At 39.3% G+C, this 17451-nt stretch overlaps 2 long non-coding RNA genes across 3 annotated transcripts in view; one reads left to right on the plus strand and one right to left on the minus strand.

The window, feature by feature from the left end:
* LOC106148234 overlaps positions 1–3695 on the minus strand; it is an 11002-nt gene extending 7307 nt beyond the window's left edge. Inside the window, exons 1-3 of one of the 2 annotated variants that reach the window (XR_001233490.1) lie at positions 3538–3695; positions 3300–3409; positions 1512–1668 (exon numbers count right to left, since the gene is read on the minus strand). This is a non-coding gene — a long non-coding RNA (uncharacterized LOC106148234). Of the gene's footprint in view, positions 1–1511; positions 1669–1734; positions 1959–3299; positions 3410–3537 lie in introns of those variants that run through there. The other variant, XR_001233489.1, reaches the window with a different exon arrangement.
* A 53-nt stretch (positions 3696–3748) lies between these two features.
* LOC102028751 lies at positions 3749–13809 on the plus strand. Its single transcript, XR_260577.2, has 4 exons — positions 3749–3805; positions 7628–7714; positions 7917–7998; positions 13649–13809. It is a non-coding gene; the product is annotated as an uncharacterized LOC102028751 (long non-coding RNA).
* Positions 13810–17451: the final 3642 nt, after the last annotated feature.

Consider the following 17451-nt stretch of genomic DNA (forward strand, 5'->3'; position numbering starts at 1 on the left):
CCAGAAGATCTAAAAACATCATATCACAGTGAGATATGTGCACCTATGTTCATAGCAGCACAATTTGTAATTGCTAAAATGCAGAAGCAACACAAATGTCCATCCACCAAGGATTGGATAAGAAAATTGTGGTACTTTTATATAATGGAATATTACACAGCTATAAGGAAAGATGAGCTCAAGGCTTTTATAGGTAATGGTCACAACTAATGACCATACTCATAAGTGAAATAAATCAGACATATGTGTGCAAACACCACATTGTTTCATTAGTGTAAAATCTGAAAGAATTAATTTAAACTAGGAGGTATGATAGACATTGTGAAATGATAGGAAAACACTCAAGGGCAAAGGGCAACTGGGATATGGGAAAAGAGAAGGGAAAGAAGGAGAAATTTTGTATGTATGTATATACAGGATAGTTAACATAGTTGTTCTACTACCTTCTATGTCTTTGCTGAAAGAAACTGTCAATGAGTTCTTGATTGATCAATATTGCATGTCTCTTTTCATGAGAAACCACTTTGACGATATCAATATGTAATACAAGAAGCATTGTTAATTTTCTACCACTTTTGTTTGTAATGCTGTATTGTCTGTACTGTTTTGCTATTTTGTAAAAGGCTGTCTGTCTGTCAATGTTTTCCTCCTTTTATTTTTAAAATAAACAACAACAACAACAACAAAAAAAATCACAGACATAAACAAAACAAAGAAGAATATTAAAAGTAATGCAGGGTTTCAAAACAAAATGATAGGAATTAACAGTGGTTGTTGTTACATATTGTTATCTTCAACTACATTGCTCCAATTACCAGATGGAAGAATGGAAGATTTTTCAAATCATTAAAGAGAATAAAAAGAAAAAAATTAGAAATGACACAGAGTTTCACTAGACAAGATAGTAGGAATTTTCCAATGATTGTTCCATTGCATATTGTTGTCTTCAAACCAGTTGCTCAGATTACCAGATATAAGCATGCAAAGCTTGTCAAAACATACAAAATTTTAAGCATTACCTGCTCCTTTCAATATACCATCAGCCATCAGCAGTACAGTTATCCTAGCTATATATATGTGTATATATCCCAGCTATATATATATATATCCCAGCTATATATATATATTGCTTTCTTTCTTTCTTTTTTCTTCTTTCTCTTATCCCAGTTGTTCCTTCCTTTAAGCAGTGACCTAATGATTTTTAAGAATAAGGACTGTATAATTTTAGAACATATTAGTATGTCATTGAACATGGCATTGTAGTAGTTATAGACAATGGTACCCTTCAAGATTAAATGAAATGAAAAATCTGATCAAGAGAAACCCTCACACATTCACCCTCCAGTGCGCTGTTACATGATTACATTATCTATTAGTCGGCTGGCCAATGCTTATAGTCTTCATTGTGTATGCATCCTTACCCATAATTATTTTGGGTTACTTCCCATCCAACATCTCTTGGGCACACACTTAGGATACTGAACTTAGTTTGAGTCTTCAGCTGTTTGTACCTCAGCATTGTTTCCTCCTGTGGATGCTCTTCAGCTTTGGGTGATCTCTCAGTCTCAGTGCAGCATGGCCCTTCCTTTAACACTTGATCCTGGCTCCACCGTGTGATCGCTCATCATCATCTATCCTTGATCAGCACAGACATGAGTCAGCCTTTACCTATGCATGCACAAAACTGGTTGAAAGAATGAATCTAAGACATGATTCCACACTTCCAGTTTTCCGCTGTAGGTTACTCAGGTAGATGACGCTGGTTTATTCTCATTAATAGTCTTTTACAATACCTGTTTATCACTAATGACTGATCTAGAACAACAACGTTGGAATAATCTGACTCTCGTTAATCTGAATTTTAGTTCTTCCCAGTTTCTTAGGATTCAAGAGAAGTTTTATTGCGCTATGTTGTTTATTCAGTGCAATCTGTTTGGACTAAGAGAGGAGGTCTCCACCTGCAATAGAGACAGGAATAGGCTATTTTCAGATCCCCTTGCAAATCAGAAAATTTGAAAGTCTGTTTATATCACTCCTTTCTGTGTACTCGATGAAGACCCTATGTATTGCTGGGTTTTCTCTGTCTCTGCTTGAAGCAACATCAATTCTTATACAAGAAACTGGAACCTGGGAGGCTGAGGTGGGATTTGAGCAGGTAAATGTTGTATTTTCATGCCTACATTACACATATGCTTAATCAGCTTTGTAGTTTGAATAAGGAGTGGAAGCCATGTTATACACTTGCGCTATTTTGAGATGTTGAAAGCATCCCATCTCTTTCAAAATTGGCCACATCTTTTTTGACTCTCTTCCCACTCTGAACATAAAACAGGTGCACCAGTAATAGTTGGCACAAAGTGAAAAAGTTTTTGCACTGAACATTGATCTTTTCTCGTAGTTCACTTTATCTTAGTCATCAGTGTTGATTCAGAGATATTAAGTATGGTAATAACTTGAAGCCAAATTAGTCAAGATTTGGCCAGCACTAACCAGAGTTTGCTTTAGCTGTGGGAGGAACTTGCAAAAGGCAATATTGATTATGTCTGGTAAATGCCAATTATAATTTGACATTCTGATTTCTGCTTTTTGTTTAACTTAAGCAGATTCTGCTTTGCTCTATTTGTGAAAGACAACTGCATGAGTGAAGACTGCTACTTGCAACGAGACTAGTGATTTATCTAAAGTGAGAGGCAGACAGGAAGCTGTAGCTCCGTTTTGCTCATTCTAACTCAAAATGGGCAGAGGTGAGCAATATTACTGAACCACATATTCTAGGTTTAAAGAGAAAGATGAAAAGAGTAAGAGAAGCAGGAGTCATACTGAAATTGAAAATTAAAACAAAAATAATTATAGAAAGATTTCATACATGATTATTGTAACGAAAAAATTATGTCACTGTAAAAAATATTAGGGGCTGAAAGAATACAGAAGGGATTAATGTATAGAAAATGAAGATCTTAGAGAATTTGCTGCTGGGTGATCAATGCAATGTACACCCTGTGGGAGATACTGTTCTGTATAAGGCAGTAGGATGCCCACAGGGACAGCAGCATGGTAAACAGGATCCTTCCCCTCAGGGTGTTGGGTGAGGCGTAAGGACGCTGGGGGTTGCTTTCAAGAACGAAATATGCGGCTTCTCCCTCATCTGAGAACTAGAGAGATGACACTGAAACTCATTCTGATGACCAAGAAACAAGGAGAGCATAGGCTTTTCTAAAGAGAGTTTTTGGAGAGAAGTACGGCGTTGTGGAGCCACAATTCTGTTGCATAATGTGGAATTATTGGAAAGGACTTTTTACCTCAGGTCTCATGCGAGAAGTTCACAATTTCAGGAGCTCCGAAAATTTGATGTTTATTTCTTACAGTTGGGGAGCAGGTTGGATGGATGTTTGATTCACACTTGAGTAAGCTGAAAGAGTCGTTAGAGAAAAAGTACCACATCTAGAAAGTATAGGTACCTTTGCTAAAGGGTCAAAGGTGCATGAATTGTAGCCAGGGGGAACATTCAGTGGGAATGTTAGCAGGGAGGCATTTTACCATGGGAGCCTATGAGTGAAGGTGTTGTATCTCATCTGGGAGCCCAGAGTATGTAGCTAAGCCCTATACCACAGGAGTCAGAAGTGGCGTGCAGCTTCGGACCAGCCAGATGTAGGTGAGGCACTGCCTTGGTCAAGGAAATCGCAGTTCATGGAATCCAGCACAATGGTCTCCATGGAATCCACAGAAGCACCCCCGAAAGGATGAATCTGTTCAATTGTCTGCCAAGTCTGAAGAATGTGGAACTTTTTCATGGCGGTGAGATCATGTAAGAACTTTTCTGTATTTTTTTTACCACTCCTCCCTTCCATCACATATTTGGTCCTTGCAGACTGCAAAGTAAAGATCTGTTGAATAAAAGAGAGAAAAAATGAGGGAAAGAGAGAGAACAAATAGATCATGTCTTATTCCTGACTGCAGGTGGCCAGTCTGCAGCCAATCCTAACTGGAGAGCGGCTTATGAATGAAGTTTGAAGTATTAACAAACATAATACCTACATATTATAATGTCTGCATGAAGTGTTAAAAGGACCCTCCAAGGGAAGGAATTTCTGTTAGTGACGTGGAAACTATGGGTCTGTCTGAGTTAATCCAATGGCAGGGATAAAACTTCTACCTATGGCCAGGCTTGAAGGACAGAAAAAGATAGAACTCTAAAGAGAATTTTCCATGGCACACCACGAATGCGTTCTAAGTACTGGCTCCAAAAGAAAATGAAAAGGTCCTTTTTTTCCTTTTTTCCCTTTCCTTTTAGCCCCTCCTTTCTGACCTCCCTCCCTCCCTTCCTTCCTTCTTCCCTTCTTCTCTTTTCTGGTGAGGAGATGAAGGCCTGTTTTAGTTTAATGATCAATCTGTGTAATCACAGAAGCTTCTGTGTAGGTTGACTTTTGTTGTATTTTCAGAAAATTTACTATGGTTTCCCATCACATTGGTAGCCTGCACTCAGCTGTGATGGGGTATTTACAGCACAGAAACTGACAAATACTAGAAACTGACACCTTCCTGTGTCTTTTGAGTTTAACAGTAGTTATTTTTTGTTGAAAAAAATGTACTTTTGGCTCCAAATTATTTCTAGGAGCCACAACAAGGAGATAAAATTTTTCTTTTTTTCTTTTTTTTTTTTTTGTGGAGAAGTACAACAATGGACAGAAATTTTTTTGACTAAATTGAAGTGGAATTACTGACAAACTCCAAAATGGGGTTTAAAGGACTTAGTCCTGATCCAAAATGCTTTTCTTCCTTTTGTGACTGCATAGAGAAGCTAGGTTCATTGCTACCAGAAGCGACAGTCTGAGGACTATCCCTTGATTAACTTTTCCTTTCCCAGAATATTGTACAATCTTTGTTTCTGGCAGTATACTGTGAAATTCCAAGCTGTTGAGTAGACAAAGGATTCCATTGCCTCAATTAATTTTTAAAAAAGTAACAAATTTTCAGTAGAGATGACTTCCCTTTTTGTAGGACCATCTCCTAGCAATCGCTTTTTAGGGTTGTGCCAATATCATCATAATAAACATGTCAAGATTGTCTGCTCTGTACTCTGTCTGATCGCCAGCAGTTGTGGAGCCAGATTTCCATCCTGCTAAACAGCAATGAATGAAAGAGAAACATACTTTAGCATTCTGTGGGAGGGGGATCATGAGACTGTGTAGGGGCAGGGTGGAGGAACAGGACTGGCAGAATTTTGGAAGATTCATTGCCACGGATACATGCACACTGTTAAACAAAGCTAAATGACCATCTGAAGGAACAAGGCTAGATTTTAAAGGGTATCCTTTCGGAGAAATTCTTTGGAGTTGTGTCCCATTTTGGGTCTTAATTTTCTTGTCAATAGAGCATATTGATTTCTGACTCTGGCTGCAGATTAGAATCACCCACGGAACTTGCAAAGCCTAGTGCCTGGCCCCTATCCCAGAACAATAGAATCTGGAAGCAATCAAGAGCCGCTGGTCTGGAACATAAACCTTTAATGTGGCCAAGATGACTTTAATTTGGTGTTGTTTCATCATTTAAGGAGTTAATGAATTTCTAGAGTGATTGTTTTTGGAGTTATCACATTTTCATATGCCTTTCCTGTTTCTTTTTTTGTGCATGTGAAATGTTTTTGATTAGAGGACACCTGCTGGATAGCTGCTGTTTGTATAGGACACAGTTTTACAGGCTATAAGTCGGATAGGCAATCGTTTGTACCTTGTTTCCCTTGACATAAAAAGAACCTGCTTGAGACATCAGCGCATTTGGAGGAAAACATGCTTTTAGTATTTAGATTGTTATTACTCATTTTTAATAAAAAGCTATCAAACTTGACATGTTTCTTTGAAAAATAGAAATGAATCCTTGTGGGTAATAATAAATCTGATTTTGTGAAGACAGCAAACTAGGCAGAGAGATTTAAGGAGTTTTTCTTATTGCCATTTTATCACAAGGAAGGACTTTTGAGGATATTAAAACTTGAGTCCTGTCCATTGACCTTTTAAGAGATACAGTTCTGCTAAACATAGCTTCTCTTATGTGGCTGCCTTATGTAGCAGTTTGTTGTGAAAAAAAAAAAAAGTCCTGCAGACATGAGGTGAAACGAGTGCCCTGCTCTGGTGATTGGTATATACCAAACTAGAGGCAAATTCACATGAGAAAAGTGCTTGACAAAAATATTTCATCTAAGATATTTTCCAGCTGAGCTGCCTTCGCATTCTGTTCCCACCACATTCTCTGAATTGCGCGGTGGAAAAGCTGAGACATTTAACTTATGCTCTGCAAAGCACTGAGAACTTGGGCACAGAAAACCAGGTCATTTTTTTAATTGCTGTCTTTCTGCGAGAATTCAGTTTTTTATATTGTTTATGCAAAGGAAGAACCAATTTAGGAAGAATATTCAACTTAAAGAAAGTGATTCAACTTAAAGAAAGTCACATATTCCCATGCTGTATAATTGCACCTTGTGGTTATTGACAAATTATTTAGAATAGATGATAGTGGCCTTTTGGCTTTAGTTTGGATTTCTACATTTCTGTGAGTACACTACAGCAAATCTAAAATTGTAGGTAAGGAGTCTTTATAGACAGCATATGCCAAATCAATAGAGACATTTTACTGAGAGCACATTGCTTACATTTTGGCTGTTATCAATTCTGATAATTTCATGTCATCAATGCACGCAGGATTCTATAGGAAACATAAAGTTTCTTCCTTAAAAACTATCAAAATTGCATATAACTCAGCAGGACAATCCAGGCATGAAATGAACATGTTACTAGATTTCTCTGTGTTTATATTCTGTCTTCCTTTCTAATTTGGATCATGAGCCATTTGGCAAGAACCATGCTTAAATCTATCGGCACTTATAGAATAGCAATGGACGCATACCTCTGCCAATTTATTGACGAATTCCATCAGGAGAGGCAAAGAAACTTCACCAAAGAAGTTGTACAGGATTTAAAGAAATCTGCAGAGTTTGGAAAATGATCCATATAGAAGGGTGGCTGTCCATTCATGAAATGTTTCTTTGCCACCAGTTATATGTAGCCACCATACTAGACTGTAATAAGGAGATACGCCTAAGGAAATCAGAGTCTAGCAGAGGAAATGAGACGGACACAAATGACCACAAGACAAAATAGGTTGTCAAGTGTCTGGCTAAGTTTATACTTATTCCTGACTCTACTGATATTGGCAGTGTGACAGGAGGGAGGTCAGATAGCCTTTCTCCACACCAGGGAGATGAGAGAATGGAGCACTGTCTTGTAGATCTTTTCTGACCCTCAAATAAATGCTATTCAAAAGAAGGCACATTTGCGTGATACAGATTTCAGTGCACAGAAAGCATAGTTATTCTTTCATAATAAATTACTATAAAAATAACAAAAATTTAGCGCACCAGTAAAAGCTAGAAGAGGTTGATGGATGAACCAGAAAATGTGCACATCAGCAGGAAATCCCAGCCGTGGTCTTCTGTTTCTTCCTGCTGGTATGAGCTTCTCCCAGCGTCTCCCTGGCTCCCTTCTGGTTGACTGAAGCCTTCCTGGGGCAATCTGTTCACAAAAGCTTCTCCCCCATCTCTCTCTGTTGACACCTTGCTTGTTTTTTCTCATAGCTCTTATTACTATCTGCCACTGAGATCTACATTGCCATGTATAGCTGATTGTCTGCTTCTCCCATGAGGATGTAGCTCCATTGCCGGGTAAATCTTATTTGTGTGTTCATTGCTATTTCACCAGCATCTAGACCAGGGTCTGGCACATTGGAGCCCTTCATAAATATTTGTTGACAAAGAAAGAAAATTCTTTATAATGACTGCAATTTTTAAACAATAACCATTCCTCATTTTTCTACTCTCAGTAGTACTGCATTAACTAAACAGTTTACTCATTTGTGCCTTGCAGATGAGATTTCAGCTTCCTCCTCCTCCCTTCATTTCTTCCCTCCTATTTTCCTTCCACTTGAAATGTGTAAGAGAACTTTGAGGTAAGTAGTAAAGACAGTGAAGCTCTCACTTTCCTTAAATATCGAACTAGAAACTCTGTGAAAGGAACTGGTTATTTCCAATGTTTAACAAAACAGATAAAAGAAATAATTTTTATAGTTGCTTTTCTCTATTATTTTTCCATATTTACCTGAATGTGCCAGAAGATTAAACAATATGTGTAAATATACAGTTATATATTCAAAATTTTTTTTGAACTTTGTAAAGTATTTGTGTCTGCTCAGGTTAGAACAACAGATTTTACTTTTATTTTTGATTAATTCAAAATAAAGCATCTGTACAGCGAGGAGCTGTGCGGTAGCTAAATTTGGAACACATCACGAATCATTAGATTACTTAGACCGTCACACTGTCATCTGCTGCAGAATCGAGAGCAGTTGTACAGGATGAGTTAACTATAAGTAGAATCTCCTTGGAACGTTTTAGGTGAAAAATGGTTTGTTTTTGTTATTTTAGAAAAAGAAAGGAGTTACATTGCTTACATCATGCTTCCTTTCCTCTAAATAAAAACAAAGGAAGTCGAAACTAAGTAAAACAAATTGGTCTTTTCTAAGAATGTAAGTTACAAATATATAGCAAAAACTTAAATAATTTGAATGAAGTAAGCACAAAGAAGAGAAACAATCACAGTCATTTCATACAGCTCTTGTTCCCATGGTAATGTAACTGTCACTGATTTATAGCTTTTAAAAATTATATTTAATATGTGTAAGTTCTTGCTTTTTATTATTTATCAAGTTTCCCTCAAATTTACTACCAGCTACATGGGTGTGGTTACAGATATAAATTTGAGTGTTTGCATTTTGAGTTAATGAATAATTCTATGAAAAATCTTAAATGGGATTGGAATATCAATTTGATTCTTTATACACAGCCCACCCTACAAGTGTATTGCTGGTCTCTGCCTAAGAAAGAAGCCAATGACAAATGCACTTGGTGTAATTCGGGACCATTTGCTACCTGACCTACCATTGTGTTAATGTGGCAAGGGAAGGATTAGATAGATATAATATATATATGTATTTAGTCAGCCTTAAGTTTAGATGTCACCCATGCCAATACTGAGCAAACTGAATACAAATCTAAGTAGTTAGCTTTATACAGCCACAGTAATCAATGTTTGTGCTGGGCAGTGATTGCATTGGTAGTGCTGTTCATTTAAAAACCAACTCGTGGTTGAATTATCAGTGGGACCAATGGGCTAAAATTTTCAAAAGAGGAATTTTGGACCAGTGCCTCCTGATTGTAGCAGAGGCAGATTTCATCATCTTTGATTGAATAAAAATATTAAACGAAGCATTTCATTTTATTAGTTAATATTTGAGAGTTTGTATTTATAAGACTGAGTCCGGTATGGCTGAGCCTACGTTACCATTTGGTCTGAACACAGGTTCCTTTGTCAACGTGCCTTCTCAAGATACGTGGGTAACAACTACCACGATGCTCCTCACACTTTCTAAACCAGTGTATTTTTACAAAGTAAGTTACATAGTAGGGATTCAATACAAACCCAAATTATGCAAATTCATGCTTGGGATCTATAGAATATATATCTGGCTTATTGCACAATTTTAATCAAGTAGATTATTAGCATTTCAAAATTTTGCCTTTGAGCCCATGGCTAAGACTCTTTCTGTCTTGGTTGTGGAACGCTAAGATAATCCCAGCAAATTCCATAGCTTTCAGGGCTGATTCAATCTAGTTCAGGTTAAATCTTCAACCCATCCAGTGATTTTCAGTCTGTCTCCATCTCTATTCCCAGAGCCAGGCTGACCGGAAATGAGGAAGGCAGTTCTCACTCTAGCTTGTTGGAAGGAAGGCTTTCCCACTGCGCGCCTGCGCAGGTCTTGTCTCCTGCCTTACGCTGGCTGTAGTCCCTTTGGCATTGGGAGAAGAGCGGGGAAAGGAAGTGCCTCTAACCTGGTTCCGTTAGCTAGCGCTGCTTCTCTGGCTTACACTGTAGAACCCCCAGCATGGCAGCTGTCTGATTCCTGGCTCCTCTGAGGGCGTCTGCATGGCTTTTCAAAGAGCTCAGAGGCTCCTGCACTCCTTTTACTCTGCTTCTTCGTGCCGTTTTCAATGGTGGCCTCGCAGAAAACTGGTGTGAACCTTCCGGCTCTTCCCTTCCCACACTCCTCTCCCAGTTCCTTTTCTGTCCTGAAATAAACACTGGGGCAGATGAACAAGAATCTGTCATACTGGGGAGTGATATACCAGGCTCCTCCTTTGCCTCTTCTGAACCTCATAAAGGAGTCTTTTGGATCCCGGGTTTGTCTGGTAAGGGGGAGGCACCTTTTCCTTTTCTTCAAGAGGAAGTAAATTGTTGTCACCATCAACTCTGAATTTCCCTTAAGGTCGATGAGTCCAATAACTCCTTGCTCTTCTTTTTCCCGGCGGGATTGGTAGAGCTGGCAGAAGTGAGGAAGGAAGGCCAGAGGCAGTTAGGCAGGGTCTTCTCGGCGGGCTCCTTCTGAGTTCTGGGGTGGTGTCTGTGCCCAGTGGTTAGTGAACTACTTTAAAATTTGAGCATATTAATCTCTTGCTTTCCCTTACATTTGAGAAATATTTGCTTACTTTAGAATGCCAGGAAAACCCAGTCTCTGTTAAAATGCTGAGAAACCTCACTTTATATTCAAAATTTAAAGTAATGGTCCTAATAGAATTAAAAAATCTGTGAACAATTCTTCAGCTCAACTGACGGGTCAAGTAGACCAAGTATTGAAAACCTTCTTTCCCTTATTTGTGTGAAGGTGATATTTTAGCTAAAAAACAACACTCTTATTCTTTGTGATTTGTGAATTGTGGGCATATTGAACTAGGCAAGGTTTTCATTCATTCTGTACAAAAAGGTGGCCATTCTAAAGTTAAAACTCTCTGTGATACTTTATATGAGTAGATTCCAATGAAATGAACATTTCAAGTAAGTTATTCACAATTTGGATGTCCATAATGATCCTTTGACTTTAGCTTCAGAATTCATAGTTATTAGCAAAAGAGGTAAGGCTTAGGTACCCATTTATTTAAGCTGCAATTTAGAAGAGAATGTACTAGTTATATTTGCTTCCATTGTGTGTGTGTGTGTGTGTGTGTTTGTGATATCAGGCATCCAATTCATGACCTTGCGCTTGCCAGGCAGGCGCTATGCCACTGAGCTACATCCCCAGCCCTATCATTATGTTTTTGTCCATTTAATTTTAACACTCCGGATAAAAACAGAGAAGTAATTTGACAAAGTGTACAGTTGTGCTGATAATGAAACTTCTAAGGATGGAATCGTGGGGATTATCTGGGTAGAAGCTGTAAGAAAGTGATAAAATGTTGTGTCTAAAGAGAACAAGAGAGTTTCAGAAGGAGAAAGGTGAATCAGAGATACACTGGCCAATGACAGAAGGAAGAGAAGGGGAGAGAGCATACACAAGACCGTCAAGGTCTGTAACCTGCTATGAGCTGGATGGGAAGGAAAAGAATTCACTTCAGTACTGAGTGCTATCTGAGAACACAAAGACAGACACATATGTGCTAAGAGGTAGAGAATGAGAGAATAAAATGAAAGCTCACTGATAAAAAAGGTTCCAGTGGGCATGGTGGTAAGTCTGAAGCATAGATATCATGTAAATACAATCACATATGTGCATTAGGGATACCTGAGTGTGTTTTCATGTATTTTTTGTCCCTGATAGTATCATCATTACATTGAAAGAACAGAATAGGAAATGCGTACAGTACAAAAGCACATAGATGGTTGTCTTGTTTGATCCATGTGGTGATGATTTCTTCCCTGTCTTATACTCTGCATGTGTGAGAGAGGAGGCTTGAACACTTGCTGACCTGTTCACCTGGACTTTACCTATTCTTGTCTCCCAGGTAGTGTTCATGTTTCTCACTCTCTTCTCCCAAGTAGTGTTTGCGGAGCTCTCATGGAGTTCATGTGGAGGTCAGCACCGTTCCACCTGCCACCCTGTCATCCCTGCCCTCTGCTGTGTATGTGAAGCTCGGAAGCCAGAGCAGAGGCGCTGTTGGGCCCTTAGAGGGCAGTGGGCAGGGGATCTTGCTGGGACTGGTGTTTTATTTGCCTGTTGCCTCTCTGTAGGACCAGCATAACAGGTGGTGTGCAGGAGCCCAGACAGCAAGCAAGAGGATCTGGCTCGCCATCAGCATTTCCAAAGTTCTCAACATAATCTTTGTCAGTGAACAGGGGAGCTCCGCTTTTAAGGAGGTCAGAAGGATTAAGGCAGGAGCCTGGGCTTCAGAGAGGAGACACACGAGAGCCCACAGTCAGGGCTCAGACCCAGTGGGACTGCAGCGGACCCAGGCCACAAAGGGTGGGTCTGGCCCCTGGAAAAGGCCTGAGGAATAAAACCAAAGGTGAGGGACTGCAGTTCAAAGGAAAAAAGTGTTCACTCTTTTAAATCAGGGTTACTGCCTCTCAACTCCCATTTTACTAAGGGGCCAGGATGCCTAAACACTGTCAGCTTTTGCTGGACTTGTGAGTCTTTGGGCAACTGAAGGTCATGAGTGCTTTGCCGGTCAGGGGCAGGGACAGCAGGAACCAACATTTCCTTTTGCTTTTCACATTCAGGCCAAAGTGAGTTTTAGAGGGCACAGCCTAGGGGTGTGTGTGTGTGTGTGCATGTGTGTGTACTTATCTAATTACACTGTGTTTAAGGATAGCACGTAGGTTTTCTAACAGCATATATAATTCTTCCAAGAAGGAGGTTGGGGCATGTGGGAAGATTCCTTGCACAGAACCTTGCACAGATAAGGAATTGCACTTCTTCACTGTTAGAACTGTCCTTACACAAAAAATAGGACTGGATTCAGAAGGAAGCATTCTCCAGTGGCTTCTTTCTTTTTTAAAATCATTTATTTCTGTCCCACAAATATAAAATAGTTCCAGAAAGTTTGGACCTGTATTTTATTTATAGTTGATATCTATACTTTTTACCTTGAAAAGCTTTGGCTCTGAGCTTAGAAAGAGGAGGATTTGTAATAAAAAATGTACAGAAGTGAAAGCTATAAAGAAAACTCATGACAAGGCCCAAGCATTTGCATTTCACGTTTGTAAATGGCTCATAAAGGAATGAAGCTCTTGTATTTTCCCCCACAAAACCGAAGTCAAAGCTTCTAATCAGGTCTGTCCTTGACTCTGGCTTCCCCAAAAATGTCATAAGGAATTTTTGGTTTTCCCTAAAAGAGAGATGGGAGTATCTATTTGGATCAATCATAATGGGAGGGAGAATTAGTTAATTCTCCCCACAGTGGGTAGAAATTGGAGCTTGCAGTGAGGACAGAGGCACAGAGTGGCATGTGGGGCTGGTTGGAGACAACTCTTGTGCTTGGGTGCAGTGTTTGGCCTCAGGCCAAAGGCTGCAACTAACAGGAAAGTGTCAGCATCTCAATATAATTGCATGTCCCGAAGCTTATTATTGCACTAATAAAAATGCTTTTCAATAAATCTGAGGAAGAGGGGGGAAGCACCAGGAAGAAAGGAATTGCCTGAAATATTTTATTATATTTAATAAAATTCTCATTAATGGAAAGAGTAGCTCTCTGCTAAATAAATGTGCTTTAATTTTATTTTCTGATTAATTTGATTTGAGATAAATGCAAGTAATACATTTCTTTTTGCAGTGTACTTTCTTAAAATAAGAGTTAAAGGCAAGCAGACATCAGTACGAGTGAATATGTTCTCAAGGGCAGCAGCAAGTGGGAAGACCAGGACATCAGCAGCCCAAGGTGTAGTTAGTAAGTGTGTCACCGAGGACTTGAGTGACCTTGGGGAAATGGTTAACCTCTCCACTCTCCTACATAACCTGTCAATGTTTCATGATTGCAAAAATCCTTGAAATAATAAGAATGTCAAAGGTATTTGACACATGCACTCTTATTTATAATAGATTTTTATGCAGCATTTATTCTCACTAACAACACTCTTGATCACATCCCTAGCACATTTGAGATGTTTCTCTTTTTTCGTATCAGTGGAGAATATTTGAGACTTCTTTATGACAAAACCCAACTTAGTATTTTCTTAGGAACAAATGCTCATATATAAAAGTAACCTATAAAGAGTTTTTTCCCCTGGTTCTCCTGATAAAACAAAAAATTACAAAAAAAAAAAAACTACAAAAAGGAAAAATGATGATAACTCAGTTTCTTGCTTATTTGCTATGACAGTGTTCACAAACATAACACGAAAAAAGAGATCAAGGCTTTTTCTATTAACCTTTTATCATAAGCCAGATTCTTATACACATTAGTTTTTTCTTAGTGCTAAGGAGAATTTCTAGCACTTAATACTGATTTGGTGAACACATGTTCTTGTTTCTTTTCCTGTATTTATTCTTAAGGTAACCTTACAAAACAAACCTGATTTTAATTTTAGGCTGTGGTTGAAAAAGCTTAAATATTTTTTATTAAGATGATACAGGAGCAAATGGCAGAGCCCAAATTAGAGTGTTGATTGTTTGACTCCAAAGCTAATGTTTACAATAAAGGAGATTGACAGTATTTTGATTAATACAGATTATCATTCCAAAGTTCATCAATTATTAGGATGGATCTGTGTAGTGAAGAAGCTGTTATTTTGGGCTCAGGGGACCTAATGGGCAAGAGCTGGTTCTGAATGAAAGCAGGAGGTGACAGGGATGTCGAATGCCCCGGCCTGGTGGAGAAGCCAGTAGGCAACCATGGCTTTTGAGGGTCTTGCAGGCATCGGCTGAGTCCCAAGAGTATTTCTTGTACTTAGTAATGGATGGAAGCGCATCTGTGCGGAAAGTGAAGTCCCGGGAGCAAGGAAGGGTCAGGTAGGCACTTCAGCTGGGAAACCCGGGAAGATAAGAGCAAAGGACAGCAGGCGGAAGAACAAGGTTTGAATTGGTACTGGAAGAAGGCAGCTGTTGCTCCTGGATGATCTTTTCTGTCCTAAGAGTGGGGAAAAAGTACCACTAGCCTAAGCAAATAGCCAGGAGGGAATAACACATTTTTCCCAGGAGTGGTAGAATTCTACTTAGGCTTCTTATTTCCTCTCCATTCCCATTCCACCCTTCTTTGTCCTGCCTTGTACTGTTGTATCTGGAAGGAGACAACTTTTCTTCATAGCCAGTTGGCACAAAGTTAAGCTTGCTCAGTAGGAGGAGCTGAGAGGACACTCAGAGAAAAGAGTTGCTCTTGGTCTCCTAATGTGTTTGTTTCTTCTTGTTCCTGTGGGATATGAAGGCATCATCTGATGATGCTTACTATTTGGGTAGGTTTGCCAGCACCCCAGTGGGACCATGTCTCAGCAGTGCAAGATCCTCCAATTCTGGCTAATTTTACCTGTCAGCTAAGGTGGCTTTTCAAAGAGTCTCCACAATGTCCCAGGGCAACTTCTTGGAGTTTTAGCAGCATCCTTTCATATTGTTTCCTGGTAATTGTCAGCTTCCCTAATAGCCTTACTGGTCCCTGAGAGGGTAGCTTCTTAGTAAGTTTTTTTGGGTATTACAGGAGACATCTTCCAGCCAGCTACCCAGCCATCTGGTGGCCGCAGTTATACAGTCTAATGAGGTCTCACTCTCAGCCTTGTGGGAAAGCCCTCTCCCAGATTTGTTCTCTCTCCTTGTAGCCCTACGAATAGCCACTGCACCTTCATCTGCTCTGTCCATGTTCTTTGAACTCCCCCTACCTTTGTACTTAACCCCCAGTTAGAAGTTAATAATTCTTTATGTTATAGTTTGTTTTTTTCATTCCGATTATGTGTGTGGTTTCTGTTTCCTGACTGCACTCTGAACAATATGTCACAACCTGAGACACAGCCTGCGTGAGGGCTATTTGGGAAGCAGAAGAGGGTAACAGAGGGAAAGGCGATAAGGAAGAGTTATCAAGAACTGGTTATTGAGTTGGTCACAAGAATGGGAAAGTGGTTTTTCAATCCTGGGGAACTTCTGAGCAGCCACAGGAAATATGTGTCAGAACCAACAGCTTGGGAGAGAAAGTAGAAGCCCTGGATCCTCTCTGTTGTTGAAGAGGCTTGGAGTGGGGGCACGTCTGATTGCGTCAGAGTGAAAGTGGTTAAATGCTGCACAGTCCTAGTACAGCAGTAGTGACTGATATAAGAAGAAGCTGAAAAAACTGAACAGGTAGGTGCCTCAGAGGGGTTTGGCACAGCTATCTAAATAAAAAAAACCAGATATTTAAAAATCTTTTCTCAAATAATATAAAAATTTAGCTGACATATTAGGAGAGGAAATTAAATTGATAATTCCAAAATGGACAAGTTGCAACTTGGTTCTCTCATTTGATGTACCTAGATTGAGAAGGGGCAAGTGTGGTTGGGCCAACATACCTGCATAATATAACACTGAGCAGGACAGTAGGCAGTAGATGCCACATTCTAGCATATTACCATCAGAATTCATTACAAGGACACTTTTCATCCTGTTGGGGCAAGAGGCACACTAGTTCAAGAAATGGCGCTATCTCTTCAGAAGAGGTCAGAGGTTAACTACGGCAAGGAAGAGGGGACAGTTTTAGAAATTTAGGAAATACAAAGAGTAAAGTAAAATTGCTAATAATTTGGGGTGTACCTTAAACAAATGCCCCCAGAGTTTTTATTTGTAGGCCTGAGACTATGGCTATGAGTAGAGAGAGAAACTTTGCTACAGGTGAATTCTGATCTGAAGCTGTGGGGAATAATAACAGCCTGTGTTCTATTTCTGTCTTCTGTGAACACCTCCCTGTTTCCTCACATCGTCACTTTCCGCCCTCCGTTTTGACTTAGTTGGGGGGATGGTGAAGCAAGTGGCTTTCTTCCTTTTCGCTCCTGCTACTTCCTGACCTCTTGCTTATACATTTCTTCAGTCCTCATTTGAGGCCCATGGTTTTAACTTCTTTCCATTTTCTAACCTAGAAGCAAGAACTACAATAAGTCTTCACAGTTGTTTAAAAATATTTATGTCTTTTGATTCAGAATTCTTCAAAAATACTTTTGAATTTTTACTTTAGAGAAGTGATTATTGAAAGGTTTAAAACGCTTGAATTCTAGGAAGCTAGAGGTTCATGTGACTCACAGGGAAATAAATTATTCTGCAAAATGGTTGATTGTCCAAATAATGTAAATATTAGGAGTGGGAAAAATTGGAAATGTACTTCAGAGAAGGCAATAAAAACCAGCATTCATCAAGAGGTCAGGTCTTGCATAAGTGCCCTTTCATCTTATCTGTCTAGAAATTCCACCTGACAGTGCCATCAAGAAAGGCCATGAAGAACCTAAGAGGAAAGGGGAACACAGAACATGTTTTAGGTCACACACATCAATCTTTCTGGGACTCCAGTGTCCACAATAAATTTTTCCTTTGCTGAAATCCTGTTGTGTATTTACATGTAGAGTACTTTTGGCCTTTTTGACATCCAGATCTATACTGTCAAAATATTTTAAAGCTCAACTTCTTTAGTTA

This window comes from Chinchilla lanigera, unplaced genomic scaffold, assembly GCF_000276665.1.
Source record: "Chinchilla lanigera isolate Chin_1 unplaced genomic scaffold, ChiLan1.0 scaffold00017, whole genome shotgun sequence".
Lineage (NCBI taxonomy): Eukaryota > Metazoa > Chordata > Mammalia > Rodentia > Chinchillidae > Chinchilla > Chinchilla lanigera.